We start from the raw sequence: 18184 nt of genomic DNA on the forward strand, positions 1-18184 counted from the left end.
ACACTACCTTGACCCTCAAAAGGATCTCAGCTTGTTACATTTGAGAGACGAAACATTAAATATCACAAACCACATCTCAAATGCCCATTAAGATGATAAATACTGTGAAATATATGTGCAAAGTAGGCATTATTTTCTGCTGCATTGTTGCTGCAAATCATGTAACTGCTGAAGGAAAATGAGTCAAAGTGAGATGGACTGGGAGACAGAAGGGGAGACACTGGTTACCACAGCAGACGGCCTGGTCCCATTCCCATCCCAGGGCGCTGGATCCATCCTTGTGTATGTTTGCCTCTTTTCTTCTTGTGGTATTTTGTAGTGATTGGGTGCTTCTCAAGTCTCTTATTTGTCGTTTCCTTGCTCCTCAATACTCGATCCTCGCTTGAATTTCTGTCTGCTTGACTCCTCGATTCTCGAGCGTGTGACCCGGAAATCGATCTCAGCATGCCATCTTGAAGGACATCTCAATTCTTAAAATGCACATCAAGGAGCGAGGATCAAGGAGCGAGGAGCGAGGATCGTGGAGGCTTGCTGGAGGAGCTACAAGCGAGGATGCATCGGCGTATCCTCTGCTGAAGTCTTTTCAGCCGCTGTGATGTTTACAAGAGGTGTGACAAGCAGCTGGACCAACCCACAGCCGGAGCAGGACGCTGCAGCATTCCTGTTGTATTCATAAGTTGTATCAGTGAAATGAGAAATGAGAAAGGCCCTAGGAAGCCCAACCCAGAGGGGAAGGTACATGCATTGGACCCTCCCAGCTCCACCTACAAGCCACACCCAGCATCTGCAAAACAGAGAAGACACACAGGCAGGCAGACTGGGGGAAATTGTCACAGTGGTTAAACTTTGCAAAGTTTTTAATGGGCATTCACAGTGCTTGAAGTGGATGCAACAGTATGCAGTACTGGAACCTCAATGTTTTCCTCTTTGGCGTACCGGGACTTCTCCCAAGCTGCCGGTCCTCTCCCCGGCCCGCTCCATATCTGGTTCTCTGGCCGCTTCCTGACGCTCACCTCTTCCCGTTCTCACCTGCCTGCTAATCTCTGTCGGCGGAGAGAGACGAGGGAGAAGAGAAGTTCGGGTGCCAGCGCACAACGTTGATGATAAGCTCGTCACCGTCAAGCTTGAATTTTTTCACTCAAACTACTACTTCTCCTTTTTTTATGGCCGGTTGCCAAACTAGCCAAGAGGTGCATTGCCGCCACCAACTGGACTGGAGTGTGGAACCAGAGGTTGTTTTCAATACAAGTACAGGCCTACATGTTCCAGCCTTGTTTTTGTCATTAAAAGTGTTACTGTAAAAACACACAGGAGGGTAATCTTTTAAGCAATATTATTATATGGATATAATATTTATCCAAGATATTAATCAACTTAAGTTATGTCAGCTGAGAAGGTTGGTGGTGCAGTGGTTAGCGCTGAAGGTTGTGGGTTCAAACCCCGTTTGCCCTAGCCTTTCTGTGTGGAGTTTGCATGTTCTCTCCAGGTGCTCCGGCTTCCTCCCACCATCCAAAGATATGCAGGCTACGTTAATCGTCTATGTGTGGCCATGCGATGGACTGGCGACCTGTCCGGGGTGTACCCCGCCTTTCGCCCAATGTCAGCCGGGATTGGCTCCAGCCCCCCATGACCCTGTAAGCGGGATAAGCGGTTGACGATGGGTGTCAGCTGAGAAGTTTGTACTTTAAAAAAACTGTAGAGGCAAAACAGTTTTATCTAGTTTTAACCCAAATTTCTACAAAAGGCTCATCAGGAGTGAACACTGGCCTTCTCATTGTTCCAGAGGAAGTTGGATGCTAGCAAGAGTTGCTGGCATAAGAAATTGTGGATGTCGCTGTTGCCCTGGAGGAACACATCATTATGTACAACCTCAAAAATGTTGCTAATACCTTTGCAATAGCATAGACTATCCCAAATAAGTATATATTTGCTTATACAAAAACTTTTCATGGACATCAGTAGCAGCAGTTGTTCCACCAAAGTTCATGGACTCCGAAACCAGATGCTTCAAGGAAAGTGTGGAGACAACTTGGCCAAGTTAATGGCAGCTATCACTGTTTCCATTGGTCTGCTTTGAACTTGTTTATACACTAAAACTACATCACACTCAATCTCACAAACCAAACACACCGCCAAGCCCACATACACATCAAATGGTTAAACAGCAGCACAAGGCCTATTCTATATATACAATTCTATATATAACAATACAATGTTATGAACAAGTTTGTATTATGTTTTGTTCAGTTAATATTATATATAATCTGCAAATTGAAAGTTGGTGCAAATTAACTACAGCACTTGAAGATAGTTCAAAATTTCTGCTTATATTCTAGTGTATTTGTAGCACATTACAAAGGCTATGGCACCATCTAGTGGATGAAATCTGCAGTAACCTTTCCTTCCAGAAACTTTGTTAGCATTGGACCTTGTCTTTTATTAAGCTGCAAAAACTAAATTAATTGTTTTACCTACTGAAAGTTTAAAGCATGTAGTAGAACTAGTTTTACCTGGCTGTGTTTTAATAAGGAATTTGAATTCATAGTCCTCACCTCTCTCCAAAAATGTGGATCATATCAGTCCAGTTCTGAGGTCTTTACACCAGCTGCCCATCTGTCAAATAACTGATTTAAAAATATTAATGATGGTTTATAAAGTTAGTGTTCCTATTTAGACAGAAATACTTATAAATGTGACGGTTTTGTTGTCTACTCTTATAGTTTACAACCTTCTGTTACATAATGGATCATTGCAGTCGTGATCATTCTGGTGGTTACTGCACAGGTTACGAAACATGATGAGCTTCAGCAACAGGAAAGTCCTCAAAAAGGAGAGGAAGTGACTTAAAGTGAACAAAGCAAACATGTACGTAAGAGAATAAATGTTTTTATTGATCCATTAAACAAGTGTATCATAACAGAGTAGCCATAAAGGGATTTTGATTATAGCATTTTCATTTTTGATTAAAGAATGATTATGATTAGAGAGGAATACAATCAATCAATCAAGAAACTTCTTTTAAATCATGCTTTTATACTTAATAACAGTTGCAAAGCTACATGGGATCCCACAGCTGAAACCACCACAAGCAAACCAACAGCTGCAGTACAACTTGATCATGCTCATTTTTGTTTAATATAAGAGTTTGTGCACTGGCACATACAGCTGTAGTCATTTCTAAAGATGTTAATGTAACATGTGCACGTACTTTGATACATGAATATGCAATATCTGATAATCAAAATAGCTTTATATATTTGAATGTAATTAATACAGAATTGGCATTCTGCACAAGTAGCTCACTTAATTTTCAAATGCAGGCAAAGGTTGGTATTTGACTCTCGACATTTTGGCTTTGTACAAAACCAATGCACTGATCATGCCAACAGCTGCAAGAAGACAACCAGCGATGAAGACCAGGTTCAGATTCAGCTTCATCACTGGAGAAAAGAGAAGCACAATTTGAGTTCGATCCTGTCTGAAGTCTAACTGGCACTCAAACAATGCACATGTGCTGTTATAAACCCCCCCTGTACTTTACCTGGGCTTCCGGTGCTCTCTGCTGATCTCGTTAAGCGCAGGGGACCCTGGGAAACAAAGTGCCTTAAACTCTGGGTGACCGCCTCTCTCTTTCTGTGGTCATGGTGGTGACCAACTCGAGATGTGGAGTTGATGCATCCCTTCGAGCACCTGGTGTCGGGGTCCCCTGCTTCACACATCAGGACTGAACAGCTGATGTAAACCTGAATACAACAGGACACATTGTGTCAGCAGACCTACCGTTTCCAGTGGAAAAATGGAGTGGAGTAATGTGTTTGAAACTGTCTTTGGAAACTTTTCCTACCACTTCTGGTTCAAGCAATCTATTCATCATAACATCAAACAAAAAATCGGATCCTCCCCCATCGCTCTAACCTGAATGTAAAGTCGTTTTGGATAAAAGTGTGTGCCAAATGAGTAAATGTATATGGCTAATATCTCTAATAACGTTAGCGCTGACTGTCAACTTTACTCAACACCTACATCAGAATGCTGTTTGTTGATTTCAGCTCAGCATTCAACACAAATCTCACACTCTGCAACTGGATATTGGACTTCCCCAGAGTCCCACCCCAGTCAGTTCGGATTGGCGGACACATCATCTCCACTCGAGTGCTCAACAGCCCCCCAGAGCTGTGTGCTCAGCCCCCTCCTGTTCACGCTGTACACCCACGACTGCATCCCCCAACATGAAGAGAACTCTGTTGTGAAGTTTGCGGACGACACCAACATCATCGGCCAGATTAGGATGAGACTTCATATCAGGAGGAAATTCATAATCTTGTAGAGTGGTGCTCAGAGAACAACCTACTGCTCAATGTCAGCAAAACTAAGGAGCTGATGGTTGATTTCAGGAAGAAGGAGATAAAGACACACACTCCTGTCTACATCAGTGGAGCTGAGGTGGAGCAGGTGAACAGTTTCAGGTTCCTGGGAATAAACATCACAGAGAACCTGACATGGTCATCTCACATCTCCACGCTGGTCAAGAAAGCTCAGAAACAAGTGTATTTCTTGAGGAAGCTTAAGAAGGCCATATTCCCACGCCACTGACTGGAAACTGGCATGTGCACGGCCCCAGGACCGGAGGGCTCTGCAGTGGGTGATTAAACCTGCTCAGAAGATCATTGGTACAGCTTAGGCAATATTGTTGCTATACATTCATGCCAATAAAGCTAATTAGAATTTGAATTTTGGTACTGATCTCCTGAGCATCAGTGATATCGGTGAGGTGAGGTGCCTACGCAGAGCCCAAAGGATACTAAAGGACAGGACCCACCCAGCCACAGCCTGTTCACCCTGCTGAGATATAGAAGTTTCTGCTGCCTAACCACCAGACTTTTTCCCCCAAGCTATCAGACTCTTAAACTCTAACTCATCCTCAGCACTGCTCCAGTGATGATAGTTTATTTCTGTTACCATTTTTTATAATTGATTCTTTATTAATGTATATTGTCTGCTATGTAGCAGAAGGGAGTTACAAAACTTGTTGTATTGTGACAATAAACCTACCTACCTATTTTCAAATTATTTAATATTCCTACGCATCTGTCCAAGTGTGCATTAGATAACAATAAAACTTGTCAGCATTTAGAGATATTACAGAGACATTTGCTGGCACTTGCTCCAGTCTAACCACATAGTCAATTCTTCACCTGGTCATGCAAGCCGATGAACCTGAAGGCCTCCATGCTGAACCGGAATTGTCTCTTGTTGGTGGAGGAATGGATTTCAACAGTCGAGGCCACTTTACACCTAGTAAGGAAAACAAAAACAACATAAGACATGTTGCCTCTGTAACTCTTCCCTTACAATGGGTGCCATTGAAGACACAGAGGTATTACTTTATTGAAGGTGTTTACTAGGGCTGTCAAAGTTTATGCGTTAACAACGAGTTAACGCAAATTTCTTTTAACGCCACAATTGTTTTTTTGACAATTAATGCATGTGCATTGAGTAATTATGACCCTCGGCCTGCCCCATAATTTGAGAAATCAGGAAGAGTTGCAACAGTAACACTGTGGCAAACAGGAAATGGGCAGGTTCACACCAAAGATCCGCAACTGAAAAACTTGAACTTGCAACTCTGTGCAACGTGTCAGTCTGCAATGTTTCTGAAGGTTTATCTTTATAAACAGAGTTTTTTGTGCAAGATAACTTTGTGACTCTTTTGACCAGCTGATTGGCTGTTAAAACAGGTGAACTGTTAACTTAACAAGCAGAAACATAAAAAACATGAATTATGTTGATGAGAGTATTAAAAGCTTGAAAAATATCCCTTTCAAGTGGCTCTTAGAACAGATAAAAAAATGTGTAAGTAATTTGCCATTAACCGCAAGTTAACTATGGACAATCATGTGATTAATCACCATTAAATATTTTTATCGATTGACAGCCCTACATGATAAGAAAGGGAGTGTAGGTACTACTGAAAATGAAGTAAGTGAAGCATTAACTTTTACATCCTGAGATGGTCATATTGTGTAGGTGAGCCTCCAAGGATAAAAAACAGTCAGGTGGAAGATTTAATTTCTATGTATCTATCCACTGTCTACAAATAGGTAGATGGATGGAGAAATACTAGCAAACACTGGGGGAGAGACAACCAATCAAATTCACTCTTGAGTAAATTAAGCTACAACCTCCAATACACAAGCAAAAAGCAAATCTTTACAAATACTTTGTAAAGTATTGTCCTCTGTTGGCTGAACTCACCCATTTTCAATGATGGAGTAGGTTGGCCGGTAGTTTGGGTTGTCATATGGTGCAGCGCTGCAGGACTCCACAAACAGCTCGGTGTTGTTGGCTGAAGAGGTGGCATCTATCTGCATGTAGATCCTGCTCCCTACGTCGTACTCCAGAGGGTATGAATTTGGATCAATCATGGTTTGGAATTGGTTATCAGGAAAGAACTCAAACTGGTAAGTGAAAGCACCAAAGCCTTTCTCCCACACTGTGATACTTTCCTGTGTGCTGTGTAGCCAAGTGTCACGTTCCCCCGTTTGGGGTACTGGCAGTAGAACTGAACTTCCAGCAGGTGTTTCCTGGTGATCAGGTCTTCTGTGTTGTCGACCGCGGTGATTTCATTCTTAAAAATGAGGTTGTCATCATCTTCCTGTGGAGGAAAAGGTTATGGATTCAGTCCTCACACTGCGAATGAAAAGGAAAATCTACACCAGTAACTGAGAGAAGAGCACAGTGGGCAATAAAACTAATCACCCTGCCTCACCTCGATCTGAGTGCCGCAAGCATTGAGGGGGATGACAGCGATGATGTGAGTGCTGTTGGAGTGTGTGCGGAGGCTGCAGACGGTGTTGGTGGGGTCACTGAGCCGCAAATGATCCTCATTGAGTCCAGAGAATGAAGATTTCTCAACCTCTACTGTCATTGTGGACTGACTGCAGATCACATTGGCTACAACTAGAGCAAAACATATATTTAAATGATTTACTAAATACTTTGCTCAAAACTGTGTATTTCTTATAAAAACTATTGTGATAAAACCTGCATTAATATCAGCATTGTGTTTTTAAGTATTTCTGCCCTCTGCTGGTCAAAAATTGCTAAATGCAGCTTTAAAGGTTCCCTGTAAAACCTCTAGTAGCGCTATAGAGTTCTTTCTGGGACGAGATGACTTGCACTTGTACACATGCATTCACACGGGTGTGGTGATACTTGGTCATAATGCTGTTACACTATTGCACTGATCTACAAGCGGCAGTAATGGACCAAACATGCAGCAATGCGCCGACAAAGACAGAAAAAAGATTGCTAGCTAGTAAATATGGATGTAAAAAATATGTAACAGATTTTAAATACTTTAAAAATGGGCTTTGCAAATGTTTTATGAGGAATGAAATGCACTAGCTTACATTATATTTGGTGAAAACACACACCATCACATTCTGCGCTACAAAAAGTTTCCCCATGTATCATCAGCTTCAGACTCACCTTGCGTCGCCACAATGTCCACCAGAACACACCTCATCTCAGACTGATAGATGTCAGCCCTGAAAGGCATCAGTGAACACGGACTTAACACTTTTAACTCATTCATTAAGCTGATATGTCATTGTGAAAATCAAATTGTTTTGAATCCAAATTACAGTCAAACTGACAAAAGTTAATTTAAATATATTTGATTTGTTAACGTCCTTGACCTTGTATTCATAAACGAAGTCTATTTTCCTAACCCTCCCAGCAGTCTCGAAAAAGACTGAAAAGTGTGTAGAAAGATAAATTAAGGTATCCACACACACATACTAATTCTGTCATAAAGGAAATGAACCCAAGGCTCACCCTGTCACTGACTCAACAGCAAAGCAGATGGGGTAATGAGCTCCCAGGTCATCTGGAGTTGGCGTCCACCTAATGACAAACTCATCATGTGTGGTCCTGTGCTTTTGGATATTCAGTGGCCCACTGATGATGATATCACGTATTCTGTATGAAAACAAAACAGAAACCAGAGATTTCCTCGTTACTGCTGGGTTTATCTACCTTGTTGAAATCATGAGAATGTTATCCTGCCACACTGATCACGCTGGTTCTCACTTACGTTGCATATGCAGCTTGTGCTTTGACTCTGATCTCCACCTCTTTGTTGACCTCTGCTTGGATGTGTGCTCCATTTTCAGGTGTTGGGTTCACAAACTTTGGCAAGAAGAGTCCCTCCTGACATGAAGGAGCAGGTGGGTCCACTGGAGTATAAAAAAGATAAATAAACTATCAATACCTGCCACTGGATCAGAACTTTTAACCTTTTGCACTCTGGCCACACCTATGCATCCAGAGATGTCACACCAAGTGTTGACTAAACTGACGCCACTAAACAAGTATGTTCATTCCTAACCTCAGTTTTATTTGTGGCAGTGTGTGGTGAAATAGAAGGAAAACCACATGTAATGATCAAAACATTGTCAGAAGTTGATGAATTGTTTACAGGCTAAATAAAGCTTTTGAAACCCCATTGGATCAAATGTGGGAAAAAACAGGACAGTTTTTATTCATTCATGAAGAGCTGATTTTTTGGAAAAACTTTCATTTTCACATTTTCACAGGACAGATCTTCATGGTGGGTTTCTGGTCAAACTTTTTGGGGGTGCCTGGATGCCTGTATTTCAATCCATGTGTAATGTCACAAATGAAGGTGTGGCTAGAGGTCCTGCATGAAGGTTTCAACCCAGTGAGGACTGTGAAGCTGCACGTTCTTGCTCAATGTGATTGAGGCTCACTAAAATGTAGAAAAACCCAACTTACCAAGTACAGAGAATTGCAATGGTAGTTTACTGAGAGGAGGAGTGGTGGAGTGCAGGTGTGTCCTGCTGCTAGTGTATCGCAGAGTGGTAGTTGCTTCAGTGGTTGGGGTTGTTGTGGAAAAAAACCACTCCCATGGGTCATATGTCGGTTCTGCTGTTGTAATTTGTCCTGTGGTTGCAGTGGTTGGGGTTGTTGTTGAACCAAACCACCACCATGGGTCATATGTCGGTTCTGCGATTGTAGTTGTTACTGGGGTTGTTGTGGGAAAAAACCACCACCATGGGTAATCGGTCGGTTCTGCTGTTGTAATTTGTCCTGTGGTTACTTCAGTGGTTGGGGTTGGGGTTGTTGTGGGAAAAAACCACCACCATGGGTAATCGGTCGGTTCTGCTGTTGTAATTTGTCCTGTGGTTACTTCAGTGGTTGGGGTTGGGGTTGTTGTGGGAAAAAACCACCACCATGGGTAATCGGTCGGTTCTGCTGTTGTAATTTGTCCTGTGGTTACTTCAGTGGTTGGGGTTGGGGTTGTTGTGGAAAAAAACCACCACCATGGGTCATAGGTCGGTTCTGTTGTTGTAATTTGTCCTGTGGTTGCTTCAGTGGTTGGGGTTGGGGTTGTTGTGGAAAAAAACCACCACCATGGGTCATAGGTCGGTTCTGTTGTTGTAATTTGTCCTGTGGTTGCTTCAGTGGTTGTGGTTGGGGTTGTTGTGGAAAAAAACCACCACCATGGGTCATAGGTCGGTTCTGTTGTTGTAATTTGTCCTGTGGTTACTTCAGTGGTTGTGGTTGGGGTTGTTGTGGAAAAAAACCACCACCATGGGTCATAGGTCAGTTCTGCTGTTGTAGGGATTGTGGTTGGTGCTGCGGTTGTAGCTTGTCTCTTTCTCAGTGGATCCCTGGAGGATCTGGATCCATCAGTGTAGGCCAGAGAGATGCGCCCTTGTGGGAAGTCCTCCACCACCAACTCAAATCCATACGCTCTGGCGTCGGCATAAGAGTATCGGTAGTGTAATGTGCAAGAGCCCTGACAATGTGAACATTTAGTAGTTAAGGGAGGCAAAGCATCAATCCAGTGTTGTACAATGTATTGGGAAATTGATTTTTCAACAAACCTGATCCAAGTCGAAGCCTGAAGGTTGGTTGCACGAGCTGCACTCAGTACCTATGATATTTCCATATCTGCATCGAACTTTGTCACCATCAGGATCAAAGGACATCAGCTTGTATGTCCGTGGGCAGTTCTGAGGAACTCTTGAACAGACACATTAACACAAGTTAGTAAGAGTCTACAGCAGTCCTGAGTGCTGTTGTGAAACAATCACACATATGAACCAGCCTCGGTTCTTCCCTTCCACAGTTTTAAAAATCCAGTGTAACCAACCTGCAAATGTGAAAACTGTTTAAATAATTGTGTACAGAATATACTGTTACTTTTAATCCAAATTTCAGATATGTGAATAACTATTTATTGAAATGTGTAAAAAAAAAAATAGTGGGTTCAGTCTCAAATTGTCTTCATGGAGTCACAGTGCCCTATTCATGACAAAAAAGTGTGACCTCTACAGCATTAACTGATAGAAAAGTAGTTAGTTACATCTTTAAATTATTTGCTTAACTTGTTCAGTTAATCCTTTGAAGTAGTTGTTCCCTCTTTGAGTTTTAAAATGAGTACAAGTTATTTGTAATTGCAATTGTGAGTAGTCAAAACATTCTAGTTAAGTAATACCATAATTGTCTAGATATACCACAGTCACTCAGTAATTTGTGATTGTCCTGTTTTCTGTTAGCCTTCATATTATCTGGTTTATCAGTAGAAAGTATGTTTGAGAACAACAATTTTTAATTGTTAAAGTTTAATTAGGAATTGTTCTCCAACTTCTCATCTTGTGTCACGTTTTATCTCTTCTTTTTTTTTTTTACTGCTGGCTGTTGATGACCTGATTTCTTTTTTCAAGGGTTTTGTTCTATGTCTCCTTTATTCAGCCTTGTTTATTTACATGATCAGCTTAATTCAGTTATTACTGGTTTGGACTCATTCTTGTTTTCTTGTCTTAGCACAAATTTAATCCATGCAACGCTCTCTTAGGACAGCTACGGTGGCTGTAACAGCACAAAAGGTGTCTCTGCTGAAACAGCAGAGAGTGGCCAGTCAAGAATGAGGTTTCTTTAGGTAGATGTAGAAATTATATTTAAAAAATAGGTGATTAGGTTATATATGATGAATTTGGGATAATGTATCCTCGCCAAAACTGCCCGCCAGCAATAATATCTGGCTATCACGGCATGATAATAGGAACAGTGTTGAACTCATGAGTATTTCCTCGCTGCTAAATCTGATTGTGAAGTCTAAAATAACTTTCCACTGCATGCATAATACACGGCAGATGTGTGTGTGATGTTGCAGCCTTGCAAAGTGTAAAAAAAAAACCCCATCATTTTCAGAGAGTTTCTCTCATAGAAGTAAGAATAAATTTCAGGAAATATTCAAGTTTTTAACTTTGATTTGTGATTTAGTTTCTTATAAATCTACCACTTAAATCTTTAATCCCTCTCCCCTGGCTCCAATTCTTTTATTACAATGAGCATAATGTGCAGTTGTACGTTTACATCTTCATGATATTACGATATAATGATATAAAAGAAGAGTCCATAAAATACATGGGCCTATTAGAGAATTAGCCTACAATAAGAACACTGTGAAGATAATTACAAATTTACTCCATGTGATGCCAACAAGCCTTCTTGGCTTTGTCGGCCACCACAATGTTAGATTTAGCCGTTAACGTGTCTTTAAACTCCTCAAATCCTGGCACAATCAACCTGCATTCTTCAGGGGAAATACGGAGCATGCACCGTGGCGAAAAAACTCTGTCTGCTTAAAAAATAAACTATCTGATTATTATATTTTTGCCTAATTACAATTTATTACAACAAGGATCTACAACCTGCGTCCATTCATTCCCTTATCATTTGAGAACCAAATTCTTTTCACAATATCGAAACGTGATTTTTAATTGAACCCGTTTTAATCCTGTTCAAATGTCGGTTTGTTGCATTTTGTTGTAGCCATATAATCGTTGTTCTTTTGTCTTATATATATCCTCATTTCTACCCAACAGAAAAATTGTGCAAATGAATTTACTTTTCGGCTTTTTTAGATTGTCATGTTTTCCCCCAAACTAGGCAGGTAGTCAAATAAATTTAACAGCCTTAATTTTCAATGAAAATAATGAGTATAAATCCACTAATTTTTACATGATTATAGCATTTTCCAAATTATGGCTTGGTATGGATGACGGCATGTTTTTGTTTGTAAACATAGCGTGGAATACAATCCAAGTAAAAATGTGTATTTTCTTATTGTAAAATGAAAATAGAGCACTGTCTTATTTATAGTAAAATGATTTATTGTGTTGATAAAAAAGAATCTTTTTAAAAATGTTGCTTTCAGCCTAATTCCAGTATTTTTGGACAGGCACAGCTATCTGGCTGCCACTGTGGAGGTATTTCTCTACTGCTGATGGGCAAAGTAGGACATTTCCCACAGGTTCTTTAACAAAGTGATTAGAAGTTATCTTGTTTAATGATAATAGCAGGGGACTCACCGTAGAAAAGGGAGAATGGCAACTTCTGGTGATTGGTTTGGTTTTCCAGTGTCAGATCTTGTTCCCAAATCCACATAAGTCATAAGTCTCAAATTACGAACCCAGTTTTGCGTTGGGATCCAACAACAGCTTGCAGCGCTGGTGTGATGGAAACAACACTCTTGAAATACAATATCTAATAAGCAGAACCACAGCAAATACAACTGTGTGCAACTGAAGTTTTAGCAGGATAAATATTATATAAATATTACAGCAATATAGCAAAAATATTCACATCAGTCAAGTCCCCCCCCCAAAAAAAAATTTGTAATATCACAATAATACTTTACAAGCTGACAGTAAACATAAATTAAAGATTTTTTTAATTACAATTTTTAATGTATTCAATTGTTATATATGCACATTAAATATTTATATATGCAAATGTAAATACTTCAAATGAGGTACTCATTAAATATGCCCTGATTTACAAATCGCACAATTCCATATTCCAGCACATTGCTAAGACTCAGATTAAATTTTCTGGTTTTATTGTGATAATATACCAAAAGGCCAGACATTTACAGAACAGTTTATCAAAATATTGTTTTTTCATGGATTTAGGTGAAGGCAAACCACGTACCTGATAGGCCAGGGAAATAGTCTGAACAATCCAGTTGCTAATAGTATGTTTGGATGCAGGGAGCCCGGCCCTGGGGGACCCAAAACACACTAGCAGCTGGTCAGCCTTCCTCCAACGGGAAGACCTCAGAGTGTAAATACTCAGTGCTCTGACAGGGCAGAGCAGATGAAGTCTCCTGTCCTCCGCAGTCACATGAGGTGGAGGATGAAATGCCTGCAGCACTGTGGACCCTGCCGCACAAAAAGGCACTTTAGGGATGTATCCTGGACGAGGGTGCAGGATAGCCCTTATATTCCCCGGGGCAAACTCCAGGTTTGCGGGGAAACCGAAAGCGCTTGGAGATCCTCCACCCTCCTCAGAGAGGTGACAGCAAGGAGAAAGGCCATCTTGAGGGTAAAGTGCTTCGCCTCAGCTGACTCCAGGGGTTCGAAGGGGGCCTCAGCCAACGCCCCAAGAACCACCGCCAGATCCCAAGTGGGAACCTTGGACCGAGTCGCAGGTCTCATCCTCCGGGCACCATGGAGGAAACATACAACCAAGGGAAGTTTCCCCAAAGACCCCTCCCTCAGAGGGGTGTGGAAAGATGAAATAGCTGCCATGTACACCTTGAGGGTGGAAGGGGAAAGACCAGCAGAGAACCGGTCCTGGAGGAACTCAAGTACCTGAACCACCGGGCAGGTAACAGGGTCCACCGACAGCTCCCTACACCAAGTGGAGAAAACACTCCACTTCAGGGCACCACGGAGGATCCGTGTGGACAGGGCCCTGGAGCTGAGGAGGGTCTCCATTGCTCCGGCTGTTAGACCCTCCTCTAGGTACTGTGCCCCCTCAGGGGCCAGACCCACAGTCGCCATATGGCGGGGCAAGGGTGAAGAACCCGGCCCTGCGCCTGGGACAGCAGGTCTCTCCTTAGAGGGACCCGCCACGGCGGGCCGTCCAGGAGCGACATGATGTCTGAGAACCACACCCGGGTTGGCCAGAACGGGGCGACGGGCAGTAGGCCAACATTGTCCTGGTGGACCCGCTGTGCGACTGGGGGAAAAGCGTACAGACGTAGCCTCGACCACGAATGTACCACGGCGTCCAGACCCAACGGGGCTGGAGAAACGAGAGAAAACCATAGCGGGCAGTGCGTAGTCTCTTGAGACGCAAACAGATCCACGTCTATGGGGCCGAACTCTTCGCACAAGAGCTCCACCACTTCGAGGTGAAGTCTCCATTCCCCGGGCCTCAGCCCCTGCCTCGACAGCAGGTCTGCTCCCTGATTCTGCTTCCCCGGGAGATACATCGCCCTGAGCGATAGTAACCTCTGCTGGGACCACAGGAGGATCTGACGCGCCAGTCTGTCCAGAGGGCGCGAGCGCAGACCGCCCTGGTGTTTCAGATAGGCCACCACCGCTGTGTTGTCGGAACGAACCAGGACGTGGTGGCCTTGGAGATCGGGCAGGAAACTCCTTAGAGCCTGGAACACCGAGACAGTTGATATGCCACTCGGATTGATGCACCTGCCAGGATCCCCTTGCAAAGCGGCCGTCCATGACCGCGCCCCAGCCCATGAGGGAGGCGTCTGTCGAAATGACCAGCCGGCGACAAGACCCTCCCAGCACGGGCCCCTGGGACAGGAACCAAGTTTCCTTCCAAACTGATAGGGAACGAAGACACTTGCGCGTAACCCAAATCAGACGGAGAGGATTTCCCCTCGGGGAAAAACCCTTGGTCCTTAGCCACCACTGCAGGGGTCTCATGTGCAGCAGTCCAGATGGTATTACGCTGGACGCAGCCGCCAGGAGACCCAACACTCGTTGACAGTGTTTTATAGTGATGGCGTGGCCTAACTTCACCCCTTTCACGGCAGCCAATATGGTAACGCTCCGTGGTTCTGCGAAGCTCCGCCAGATCTTCCTCAGAGGGACCCCCCCTCTGAACCATCTCCTGTAGCAGGTCGGCTTGGTAGGCTTGAAGCACCGCCATGGTGTGCAAGCTCACACCTGCCTGGCCCACTGCCATGTACGCCTTCCCCACGAGCGTGGATGTGGTGCGACATGGCTTGGAGGGTAACGCCGGCTCCTCCAGGGAGGACGCAAGTCGAGAGGAGAGATAGCTCGCAAGCGCATCCTCCACCCGAGGCATCCTCCCATAACCACGGTCCCTAACCCCCATCACATTACTGTAGTTCAGTGATAGGGGTGTGGAAAGCCGTGTAGAGAAGGGTCTGCCCCATGATTACTCAGTTCATCATGTAAATCAGGAAAGAATGGCAGAGACCGGCGTGGAGGTGGTGCGTGGTGCTTAAGAAACCTTTCATCAAGCTTATCACTAGCCTGTGGTGTCTGCTCCTCCTGTGGCTAGTTGATGTTGAGCTTAGCCACAGCTCTAGTCACCACCTCCAGGAGCACGTCATAGTCGGGCACCGCCAGATGACGCCGCCCCGACACCAGGAAGTCATCGTCCACTACGCTGAGCACGTCTGCCTCCTCGGAGTCGGATTGCTGCAGCGTCTTCAGATCCAAACCGTGAGCGGGAGAAGCCGAGAACGGGCTCCCGAACGAGGAAAGGATGTGTCGGAGCCAGCGGATAAAGGTCGGGAAAAAGCCTCAGCCGTCCCGAAATCCTCCGACATCGCTGTGAACCCCATGAGTGAAGCCGCCGGGCCGCCTCAGCGGCCGCAGGGCCCGCACCACAGGGAGAACACATCCGGCCATCCTCGGAAAAGAGAGCCATGCTGTACCTCAGTACCCGCACGGAAAGGGCTTCGCAACGGGCGCAGGCAGCCCCCTCAAGAGCTCCATCTCCAAACATGAGACACACATCTCATGAGAATCTCCATCCGTGATGTACCGAGGGCAAGAAAAACACACCTTCTGTACATCTGGTTGCCGGACATGCTGGTAGACTTCTTCTTCAGGTAAGACATACTGCTTGTAGGACTGGAGCTTTCTTCAAACAACATACAGAGCGCCTGCTGACTAGAAAAAAGCTAATGATGAGTGTGTACAGGTGTGCTTTATACTCCTCCGGTTTTCCGTCACACCTTACCGTTCTAGCAACAAGCCAATAGGATTGGAGTGATTTCATTCACGTTCAGACCCGCTACGCCTAGAGGCGTTCCCATAGTGTCGTAACCGACGCAGTTCGAGTTCCCTCGAAAGGGAGCACTAGCTAACATTGTGCTCTAGAAAACAAGCTTTCAAATGAAATATGATTCAATATGGAGAGTTTTTAAAAGGCCGGTCAAACTTGTACTTGGACAGTGTGAATAAAGCTGAAATTTACAGGATCTGAAGTTGATAAACTTGGTATAATGGTATTTATATATATAATATATATATATATATATATATATATATATATATAATTATATATATACACGCACACACATATATATATAGAGAGATTGTTTTGTACATTTTATGAAAGTATGGTAATAAAAAACAGATTAAAGCAAAATCATAATTTTGGACTGTGGTGTCTCACCTTAAGTAATGCAAAAATAAATAAAATCTTACTTTATTTGAAAGGGTTGTCACTTGGGATACTTCTTGTACTGACTGTTTCAGTTTCACACCATTGGTTGTTATATTGTGGTGCATTGTTGCTCCAGTCAACTACGCCTCTCTCACTTTTGGTATTATAGCCACAGTTGCCGGTGTAACAAAACCAGTTGAGAGAGTTCTGACAGTCATCAAAGGTTGCCCTGTTGCGAAGGTCAACCTGTGGAAAAAGATCAGATTAAGTAACTGTACAGCTAGAGATGGTTCTTCTGAAGCTATAGGACATTTTTGTTAGTATATTTTGTAAACACACAAGTTGATATCGATCTATAATTCTTTCTATAATGTTATAATATATCAATGAAGTCACTCATTGGATCTTGGGATGACTAAGAAAAGAACAATAGAATAAAATCCATAGTAATATTTTGCATGGGGGGCTGTCTAAAATACATTCAAAAGATCATCCAATTTCATAAAGCATTAGCAAGATGTCATCCAGTTCCTTCTACAATGTAAAAGGTAAATTTCTTTTTCTGTGTCCAGACTATATGTTGTCTTGCAACCATGTACTGATCAAAGAAAGTTACAAGTTTTTACAATCTAATATAATTTAGGGTGTCCTCAAGTTTACTTAATGTAACTATTGAGTCTTGATTCTGAGAAACTATTAAGCTTTCTGGAGTTAAAATGCAAAATTGAGAATAATTTAAACTTTTAGTGAACACCCCGGATGCTGCTGAGAGAATCAGGAGCACCCGTGAAAGCAATCCATATAATTTTACATCCATCCCAAAATCAATTCTTTCTCAGAAGTAAAGAAATTTGGATGAACAGTTTCTGTACAAATAACCCCCAAGCAAAATAAAAATAAAATAACATGATGTATTTTTAGGTTCCTAAGCAGCACGCCAGCATCATCAGGATCAGAGGAAGTTTTACTAGTTCAGAAAGAGAGATAATAATCAATGAAGTCACTCATTGGATCTTGAGATGACAAAAAAAAACAGAAGGCAAGGCAAGTTTATTTGTATAGCACATTTCAACAACAAGGTAATTCAAAGTACTTTACATAAAACATAAAAGCAACAGGGAAAAGTTCAAAAGCAACATAAATAATAAAAGTTAAAGTGTTACAATCCTGATTAAAAGAGTTGAATCTAAAATAAAACAGGCTGAGGGTTGAGCAAATAACTGAGTTACAATTATTCTGAAAAAAGAATAAACAGAGAAGTTCACTTAATCTACTCTCTCTAGCTAGTCTGTACTCAGGTCCACAGCAATCTTTGGGTCCACTGAAACTCCAAAAACTCTTGGACACTAAAGAGAAACCAGGACATGTCTGTCCGCAGGCCGCTTTGATCCAGTTATACTCTGGACCCACCTGCGCATTTACAGGTGGACGGAGGTTCCTGCAAATCACTCAGGTGCGAGATTTAAGACCACTTCCTTCACTCTGTTCAATCTCACTCCCACAATCCCCCAACTCAATTACCTACTCATTTCTCACTGTGTAAATATTTAATTAAAAGCAATGCTAAAAAGCTAAAAACAAAGAAAAAGAAAACAGGACAGTAAAAGTTATAGTGCAGTGTAAGTTATCAATAAAAAGAAAAATCTTAATTAAATAGCAATGTTAAAAAGAAAAGTCTTCAGTCTTAATT

General features: G+C 42.7%; 1 pseudogene; it reads right to left on the reverse strand.

Annotated features, from left to right (window-relative positions):
• Positions 1-2870: 2870 nt before the first annotated feature.
• LOC119890858 lies at positions 2871-12649 on the reverse strand (annotated as a pseudogene).
• Between the last annotated feature and the right edge of the window lie 5535 nt (positions 12650-18184).

This window comes from Micropterus salmoides, unplaced genomic scaffold, assembly GCF_014851395.1.
Source record: "Micropterus salmoides isolate LMB-PRFRI ecotype aquatic unplaced genomic scaffold, ASM1485139v1 Ms_hic_scaffold_6, whole genome shotgun sequence".
NCBI lineage: Eukaryota > Metazoa > Chordata > Actinopteri > Centrarchiformes > Centrarchidae > Micropterus > Micropterus salmoides.